Source organism: Trichomycterus rosablanca, chromosome 26 (genome assembly GCF_030014385.1).
Source record: "Trichomycterus rosablanca isolate fTriRos1 chromosome 26, fTriRos1.hap1, whole genome shotgun sequence".
NCBI classification, from domain to species: Eukaryota; Metazoa; Chordata; class Actinopteri; order Siluriformes; family Trichomycteridae; genus Trichomycterus; species Trichomycterus rosablanca.
Genome location: NC_086013.1, coordinates 4,904,918 through 4,914,802, shown reverse-complemented (window position 1 = coordinate 4,914,802; position 9,885 = coordinate 4,904,918). Strand labels below are relative to the sequence as shown.

Here is a 9,885-nt window from a genome sequence, read left to right as displayed (position 1 = left end):
TAGATTATATTATTATTACTATTATTATTTTAAACTATATTTGTATTTTGTAAAATTAGAATGTCTTTCACTTACTACTGTAATGTAAACTAGCCAATGACTGACTGACTTGCTTAGACCTGGAGTTTTCCTACTATCAAGGAACTCTTCCTACTCTTCCTGGTGAACCCGGATTCGTCCAGATTTTATTAAGTACATGTAAACACACTCATTGACCCTCATACAAATAAGCTAAATTTGTTCTTACATTCAAAACACACTCATTTAGTCTCATAAAGGTAGATAATCATATCGTACATACCTGCACGTGACTCGGAGGACTCACTTCCCACTCTGTCCATTGCATTATTCACTGTTTAGTCCTGCATCAGTAACGAAGCAGCATATGTTAGACTGTGCAAGACTCTGAGTGTAAGTGTGTCGGCTGGGTGAGGATGGAGGGGGGTGATAAGGAGGGCGTTTGTGCGTCGTACCTACCTCACGGCTATTGGCAGGCAACCAAAGCACAATTTATTAATTACAGTGGTGATTTCAGCATCTCTTACTTGTATTTACTCTCTTGTTTGATCTTTTTTTTTTTTAAGTATTTAACCTCTAACTCTTTGTCACATAAATGATGTGTGAATATTTTCCCCAATTTTTCTCCCAATCTAGTCGTATCCTAGCTCAATTTTAGCTAAATCACTTTCATGCTACCAACTTTGAGGCAGCATTTGGCAAAACTCCCTTGTTCCAGCATTAACCCCATTCAACACCTTTGAGACCCTTGGGACCCAATGCTTTTTTGACACAAATTCTCACAGACATACTCCAAAATCTTTCTAATTTAATTTGTCAAAAATTGTAATCCCCTCCCAGACATCTACAGTAGCCGACCATTTCTTTTCCCCTCCACCAGGCGGGTTCATATGGGATCTGTAAAGCACACGGAGAGTCACGCACTGATCTCCATTATCCCCCATCTCTTTGCGGCAGGTGCCATCGATCAGCCAGCAGAGGTCGTAATTGCAGCAGTTATGAGGAATCCCTACAGCCCTCCTCCATCCTTTGGACGAGCCGATCATTGTCCATGTTGTCTCTGACCACAGAGAGACGGATCCACCTGTAGATATGGGCGGCACAATGGTTCGGTGGGTAGTCCTGGGTCCTTTCTGTGTGGAGTTTGCATGTTCTCCCCGTGTCTGTGTGGGTTTTCTCCGAGTGCTCCGGTTTCCTTCCACAGGTTAACTGGAGGGACCAATTTGCCCAATGTATGTGTGTGTGTGTGTGAGAGTGTGTTTGCCCTGTGATGGACTGGCGACCTGTCCAGGGTGAATTGGACCCACCGTGACCCTAAATAGGATAAAGCGGTGGTAAAACAAACAGTGAATGAATACCTGGGGATGTGCTGCCATCTAGTGATGTACACAACCTTATAATATGACCTAGATTACACTAAATTCTGCACCAATCCAGGTCCTGTCAGACAGACACAGTGCTATTTAAAGTACACAGACAGACCTAGCAACACGCATACTGTCTACATGTCTGCATTAAATATTAAGACGTGCTTGACAATGCATATTTCATAACAGGGAAATATTAAAAGTCAGGTTGATGGTAGTTACTGATAGTACACAGCCTAGGCAGTGTAAAGTGCTCATATTATATGTTCTTAGTACTTGTCCCAAGCCCTAATAAATAATGATGTGATTCCAAACAGGTGATTGTAATCATGGTTTGGACCAAAGACCAAAAGGACCAACCACACCGTTATCAGCAACAAGTCCTGAAGTCAGGGTGTGTCATGGTATGGGGCTGTATCGGTGCCCTTTGCAAAGGTCATTTACACTTTTGTGATGGCGGCATTAATGCAGAAAAGTACATTGAGATCTTAGAGCAACATACGCTGCCTTCAAGACGTCGTCTTTTCCAGGGACGTCCAGCATTTTTCAACAAGACGATGCAAAACCACATGCTGCACACATTACAAAGGCATGGCTGTGGAAGAAGAGGGTACGGGTACTGGACTGGCCTGCCTGCAGTCCTGACCTGTCCCCAATAGAAAACATGTGGAGAATTTTAAGACGTCTTAAGACGTGTTTGCAGAAAGAATTGGACAAAATAAAAGCTGAAACACTAAATTGCTAAAATGTCTTTTATGTGTGGTGGAATGTGTTGCAGGCCTGAAATGCAGGAATGGATGTTTATTATTAAATGTAATAAAGTTGAGCAGACAAAACATGAAATATCTCAGGTTCATCCTGTCTGCAATGAAATAAAAGTTAATGTAAGAAACTCAGTTTCTTTTTATTTGTATTTTCCATGCTGTCCCAACTTTTTCTGATTTGGGGTTGTAAAAAATGTTTAATAAGGCCCTTGTAGTGATTGAGTTGAAGAACATGCACCTGCCTTGTTGTCATTTTAGTTGTAAAAAAAATAAATAAAAAAGAAGCAAACAGAGGCTATAATTTGTACATTTTTATTCATTTTATTTATTTATTTAATTAAAAAAAGGTTTACTCAGGCTCTGGTGGTGATTGTTTACAGAAGTTGAGGAACCATGGACTACACTACCTAGCATGCACATGCCTTGTTGTCATTTTAGTTATGAAAAAGCAAACAGAGACCATAATTTCAACAAAGACCATAATTTGTAATGCAAACTATTTTTATTCATTATTATTTTGTAATTAAAAAGGGTTTAATCAGGCCCTGGTGGTGACTGCTAGCCGAAGTCGAGGAATCATGAACTACACTACCCAGCAAGCACCTGCCTTGTCATTTTAGTTTTGAAAAAGCAAACACAGACCATAATTTGCTGTGCAAACTATTTTTATTTATTATTATTTTGTAATTAAAATGGTTTTAATCAGGCCCTGGTGGTAATTGTTTACAGAAGTTGAGGAACCATGGACTACACTACCTAGCATGCACCTGCCTTGATTTTATTTTAGTTAATTTTACGTAGTAAAAAGCAAACACAGACCATAACTTGAACAAAGACCATAATTTGTAATGCAGAGTATATTTATTAATAAATATTTTGCAATTAAAATGGGTTTAATCAGGCCCTGATGGCGATTGTTTACAGAAGTCGAGGAACCATGGACTACACTACCCAGCATGCACCTGCCTTGTTGTAATTTTAGTTGTGAAAAATCACACACAGACCATAATTTGAACAAGGACCATAATTTGCTGTGGAAACTATTTTTATTTATTATTATTTTGTAATTAAAATGGGTTTAATCAGGTCCTGGTGGTGATCTTTAACAGAATTTGAGCGCCATTGAGGAACCATGGACTACACTACCCAGCATGCACCTGCCTTGTTTTTGATTGGCGCGCGCCGTCTGCTGGTGATTTATCATTAGAGCAGCAGTTTCAGAGCGAGTCAGAACCGCAGCGCGTCTGCGCCGCTCAAAACAGGTGAGCCTAAAGCGCTTATATTTATATTTTATACACTTTTCTGTCTCCTAAAACCATTCTGTTGGGTTAATATTTGATAATTTACCGTGTTTTGTGGGTAAATTGTGTGTAACCGTCGGTGAGAGAGCGGAGCTGAATGAGCAGTTAATACTTTATTCCACTTAACGGACGTTTGACCGTTAAAATTTGAATTAGCTTGTTGGCAAGTCACGTGACGTGATATTTAAATATATGTCACGTGTGAGCGTGTGTTTAATGTGTAAATATGATATTTAGTAATAGTAGTAGTCTCGACCAGTGTTAATGACATACTGCAGTAAATATCCACTATGTATGTATATACATTTATACGGTACATATACAGGTGTACAGTACAGTTGGACAGCATTTTGTCTTAATTAGCTACAATATTGTGCCAAAAATATGTGGACACGTGATCATGAGTATCCCATTCCAAAACTAGTGGATCCAGTGTTACCATGACACTCGGACTTAAGATGGGAATACAGCCCGGACAAGGCATCACATCCTAAGCTATCTCACAGTTACTCATTGCCACACACCAAGGGGCGAATTAGAGCAACCAGTCCACCTTCTGCATGTAGCCGCAGGAAACTGGGAGGAAAATGTCCAACCTGTAGATAGATAGTGACTTAAGAAGAAGGTTCAAACTCAGAACTTTGATGCTGCTCCACCATATCACCCAGTACAGTCTAGTATGTGGTAGTTGTGCAGCGATTTGATACACTAATCCACCACGGAGAGCTACAGAAGTGACAGTGTCCAATGGGTACAACTGGTAGGGGGACCATATTTTGGTAAAAAAAGACGACACTTGACAGATGGCAGCATGGGCCAGACGGACCACTGCTTTGCAAGTTTGACTCCCGTGTTAAATTCATGTAATTGGTGGCACCATGGTAATGCGTATGGGGTAAGGGTTAAAATATTTGACAAATGCATTAATAACTATGTTAACACGCAAGCTACTTTTTAAGACAACTAACAAATGCGTTTATGGTCAGATAATCGTATTACTTTCAATTCAGCGTTGGCCCTAAACAATAATAACAACAAATAAAATAGGTCATCGGTAGATCTATTTCCACAGAATGTGACACTGTGTCAGGTGTTGACAATAACATCTATACTATATTGCCAAAAGTTTTCGCTCATCTGCTTTCACACGCATATGAACTTGAGTGACGTCCCATTCTTAATCCATAAGGTTTAATATAGGGTTGGGCGGTATGACGATATTACCGTATACCGCGGTATTTAAAAATGGTGACGGTATTCAAAAATGGTGACGGTATTTTTTAAATGTGAAGCGCCAAATTTCTGCTTCAGGTTTACCTTGAAAACTGAGACTTTAGGACATGCGCTAAGGGAGGGGTGGGAGGGGTAGGCGGTTGGAGCTCGCTGATTGGCTGTGGGGTGCTCACACAGAGAGACGAGTGAAGAGCCACACTGGCTAGCGTTAGCTGTGAGCTAACAAGCAGAAACTGAAAAACGGCTCGTCTTTTAATTTTTCAAAAATCAACATTTTTTATCAGTTCAACCGGAAATGAACGCAAGCGCGTGCATGCGCGGACGTGTACTTATTTACTAAATATATCTTCAGTGTAAATCGAGCACAAGTGTTGAGAAAAAGGAGCAAACAGTAACAATAACGTTACGCCCAATCCGCTGTTCTGACTCTTGTCTGCCATAGATTTTCCTGCCTATGTAAGAACTATTTTTTCCTAAATAAAAGCGCTATATTAAGAAAAAAGAACGTCTCACCTGTCGTGTAATTTGAATTATAAAATATATTGTCTGGCCCTTTAAGAATGTTAAGCGCACTATAGGGCGTAGGGAGCGAGTGTGTAGGGAATAGATCGGATTTGTACCGTTTCCGTGCTCGAGTTTTGCACTGAGCTTGTGTGACATGTAAAGTAGCGTTCTCGTTAACCACTCAAATGTTTGGACTTTGAATTATTTTAACATTATTTTACATCACCGTCATCGCAACATGAACATTTACATTCATATTTTTTGTTACGGTATAGAACTTAATTCTGGATTACAGGCATAACTAATCGTACACGTTCATACACTTTTAAGAAATATCTGTAACTATAAACTAAGAAGTTAACTTTTGAAATGTGTAGCCTGCTATTATTCTGTTTTGTGTGGGCAGAGAGAGATTACAATGCCAAAATGTTGTGTTAATGTTTGTGTTAAAGTGTAATTGATACACATGCATTTATACTTATGCGTATTTATTATAGATCAGACAAGATAAGCAATGTTTGACGTTCAGATTGTTAAATCTTTGAAACAAAACATTGAAATATTGTAATTACACTCAAGTGTGTACACTGTAAAGTTTGACCCCCACCGCGGTATTTCCTGAAGACGGTATGATATCGGCAATATCGTTTAATAACCCTAGTTTAATATGATGTCGGCTTCAACTTTTCTGGGAAGGCTTTCCACAAGATTTAGGAGTGTGTTTATGGGAATTGTTGACCATATTTTCAGAAGGGCATTTGTTAGGTCAGACACTGATGTTGGACGGGAAGGCCTGGCTCGCAGTCTCCGCTCTAGGTCAGGATTCTGTGCAGGCCAGTCAAGTACTTCCACACCAAACTCGCTCATTCATGTCTTTATGGACTTTGCTTTGTGCACTGGTGCGCAGTCATGTTGGAACAGGAAGGGGCCATCCCCAAACTCTTCCCACAAAGTTGGGAGCATGAAGTTGTCCAAAATCTCTTGGTATGCTGAAGCATTAAGAGTTCCTTTCACTGGAACTGAGGGGCCGAGCCCGACTCCTGAAAACAACCCCACACCATAATCCCCCCACCACCAAACTTTACACTTGACACAATGCAGTCAGACAAGTACCGTCCTCCTGGCAACCGCCAAACCCAGACTCGTCCATCGGATTGCCAGATGGAGAAGCGTGATTCGACTGCTCTAGAGTCCAGCGATTGACTCTGCTGACCCCGCTCTGTCATTTTACGTGGCTACCACTTCGTGACTGAGTTGCTGTTGTTCCCAATCGCTTCCACTTTGGAATATAATACCACTGAGAGTTGACTGTGGAATATTTAGTAGTAGAGATGCATGAGTACCGATACTGGTATCGGGTATTTGCCCGATACCGCGCTCATTAACTTGTACTCGTACTCACAAACAAGGCTCCGATACTAAACATCCGATACCGTGTGCCTAGTGCACGTTGCTGCGTTATGCCTAGTTCACACTACACGATTTTTGCCCTGGCATCCTATCATGGTACCACGCTGGAATTCACTGAGCTCCTGAGAGCGACCCCTTCTTTCACAAATGTTTGTAGAAGCAGTCTGCATGCCAAGGTGCTTGGTTTTATACACCTGTGGAAGTGATTGGAACACCTGAATTCAATGATTTGGATGGATGAGTGAATACTTTTGGCAATATAGTGTATCTTTGTACAAGCACTTGACAACGTGCTGTTTCATAATTAGGAAAAAAAGACGTTCAGTTAATTGATCTGTAGCTGTTGTGATGCTCTATGGTGTTAAATGCAAAAACTCCCTCTGCAGCACTAACATCATCTTCTGTTTTACCCTGTTATCGTCTGCAGTATTGTGTTTTGCTGAACTGGCATGTTTATTTAACACTGGCACATATGAGACAGCTTTGCAGGTCATGCATTGTGCTTACCTAGGATCCAAAAACGTGGATTTATTCTGTAATTCTGTAATAGTTTGTTTACTTTTATTTTGTAAAAATAAAAGAACATTAAGCAATAGCTTGGATGCAGGCTATTTTTTTCCTACAGCACTGCAGAGTAGGGCTGGGCGATATATCGAGATTTTATAATATATCGATATATTTTCATACGCGATATAAGATAAGACAATATCGCATATATCGATATAGATGTTGCGTTCCAGTTAGATCCGACAGTTCGTCTTTCTCTTCTCCCAGTTAGTCTCTGCACATGTTCACCTGCCCCGCCTCTCTCCCTCACTGAACACAACTCGCCCTCCCCCACCGCTTCAGTAATTCCTGCAGGCAGCGATAGCATGGAGACAGATAAAGACATGACAGAAGCTATCGAAGAGGAGCTGCTTAGTAAAAAGAAAAATAATGGCTCAATTATTTGGAGATGGTTCGGATTCAAAGTGTCAGATGAGCAGCAGAATAATGTATTCTGTAGAGAATGCCGAAAACAAGTCCAGACAAAATCTTCGAGCTCCGTGTACCACTCGTTTTTCACTTCAAATCCCAAAGTTGAAAAACAAGAAAACGAGTCGTTATTCGTTTCAAAAACCAATATAAACATACAAGCGCATGCACGGGCTGACATGCACGTTAGTTTATACTGGATGATATCCCGACGTCCGAGACTCATTTATTTATTTATCTTCTATTATAGTATTTCTTGTTCTCGGCCAATAAACATCCAAAAATTAATAAAATTGCATGAACTAACTCTGCAGTAAACAAGGAGCAAACAGCAATTAAACAACAAATAAAGCTGTTAAATAATAATGAAGTGCATGAAGCAGAACGCTGATTAAAATGCATTATATATTGTAATAGTTACACAGTAACATGAATGATTAGTTCTGCCTGTATTACAGAACTGTGTTCTATATGGTAAAAAAATATTAATGTAAATGTTAATGTTGTGGCGACAGATGTAAAAATAATGTATAAAGTCCAAACATGTGAGGGGGGGTTTAATGAGAACGCTACTTTTAATGTCACACAAGTGCAAAACACGCAAGCTCACACAAGCGCAGCCGGAAACGGTCAATTTCTGTTATCTTCCCTACACACTCGCTCCCTGCACCCTATAGTGCACTTAACATTCTTAAAGGGCCAGACAATATATTTGTAATTCACATTACACAACAGGTGAGACGTTAGAAAACAAACTTTTTCTTACAATAGTTATTTTTTTTCTTAAGGAAAAATAGTTCTTGTGTGAAGCTTCCCAGCATGAATATTAATAAAAGTGCCTGTAAAAAATTTGGAACATGTAGCTTTGTCTCAGAAGTGTCTTGTTGTTATTATCTTATGGGATGAAAAAATATCGAGATATATATCGTATATCGCCATTCAGCTAAAAAATATCGAGATATAATTTTTTATCCATATCGCCCAGCCCTACTGCAGAGCTATTCAGTTGTTAAACATATACATTGGATTCATTTGAATAACTAATGTACTTGAAGTGTGCACTGTGTGAACAGTATTATGTAGTTCTTATCTAGACAATATCTAGAAAATACAAGTATCGGTTTGAGACTCGGTATCGGATCGGGATCAAAATTAATGATCGGGATCGGGAACAAAAAAACGTGATCGGGACATCCCTATTTTTTAGGGAATGCGATGCGATTCGCAATACTGGGTTCACGATATGATTTTGTCCCGAAAACTGAAATTGAAGTCAAATTTTGACAAAGTTTCCTTTTATTATTTCTCTTAAAAAAGAAAAGAAAATACAGTATTTGTGCTTATCTTTTATTTATCTAAATAATGAATTTTGAATTAAGCCCAATTTGGCTGACAAACCCCGAATTTGGCAACCAGGCGTATAACGCCAGTGACGTCAACCAGGCGAGGTGTATAGCGCCAGTGCCCTCTGCTGTTTAAAGTGAATATAGATTCATTTTACATGTCAAATCGATTTGAATCAGGAATTTTTGAATCGGTTATTAACTGTCTTGTGGTGAATCCTTACATCCCTAGTATTTCTTTCTATAATTCATTGGAATTTTCCAATGAAAAATCCTGGACATTTTTGGTGATTTAGAAACCTTGGTTGGACTCATTTCTTAGGTCCAAAAAAGAGGACGTACGGTCACCCTAACAACTGGGTGTGCCTGAGCAGAAAGAAATGCCTCCTCCGCTCTCCGGGCAAGTCGCCCGGCCGAGTGGCAGAGGATTTACCAAGATTCTGTGAGCACACATTTAAGGGGCGTGCGACAGGCTGTGGCTGTCCTCGGCTCATACGGGGGTGGTGCAAACGACAAGGGGGTTGCAATAACAGAATTGGAAATGACTAAAGTGGATAAATAAGTCCAAAGGAAAATCTTGCTGTGACTTCTTGTGGGACAGGGGGGTGGTGGGGTCATGAAATTTGCAGGGCCCAAAATTTCTACCCATGTCTCATCAAATATAAATAATGTATTTAACTCATTTTTGTGCACGTGTACAGTAGGTTCAGTAGCCTTGAAAAATGCTGAAGTCTGTTCAAACCTTGCTATTTTGGTAACCACATACCCTAACATAGGGTAAGAAAACACAGAGCTCGGTTTTACGGCCTCTCATTACAATAAAAGGATGCAGGAGCCGCCACTTTGTAGTTAAACTTTAGAAATCTGTAAAAAGTCGCAATTAATTTCCTTTAGTGAGTCCTTAAGGGCTTTAATATGGCACAAACACGTTGTCTGCAAATCTCACCGGAAAATAGAACCACAGCCTGGG

The 9,885-nt window shown here is 39.9% G+C and overlaps 1 protein-coding gene across 1 annotated transcript in view; it reads left to right on the top strand.

Annotated features, from left to right (window-relative positions):
* The first annotated feature begins 3,381 nt into the window (after positions 1-3,381).
* LOC134303706 (cytospin-B-like) overlaps positions 3,382-9,885 on the top strand; it is a 29,886-nt gene continuing 23,382 nt past the window's right edge. The window contains exon 1 of the mRNA XM_062989180.1: positions 3,382-3,411. The gene's annotated coding sequence lies outside the window, so the exon portion shown is untranslated. The remainder of the gene's footprint in view (positions 3,412-9,885) is intronic.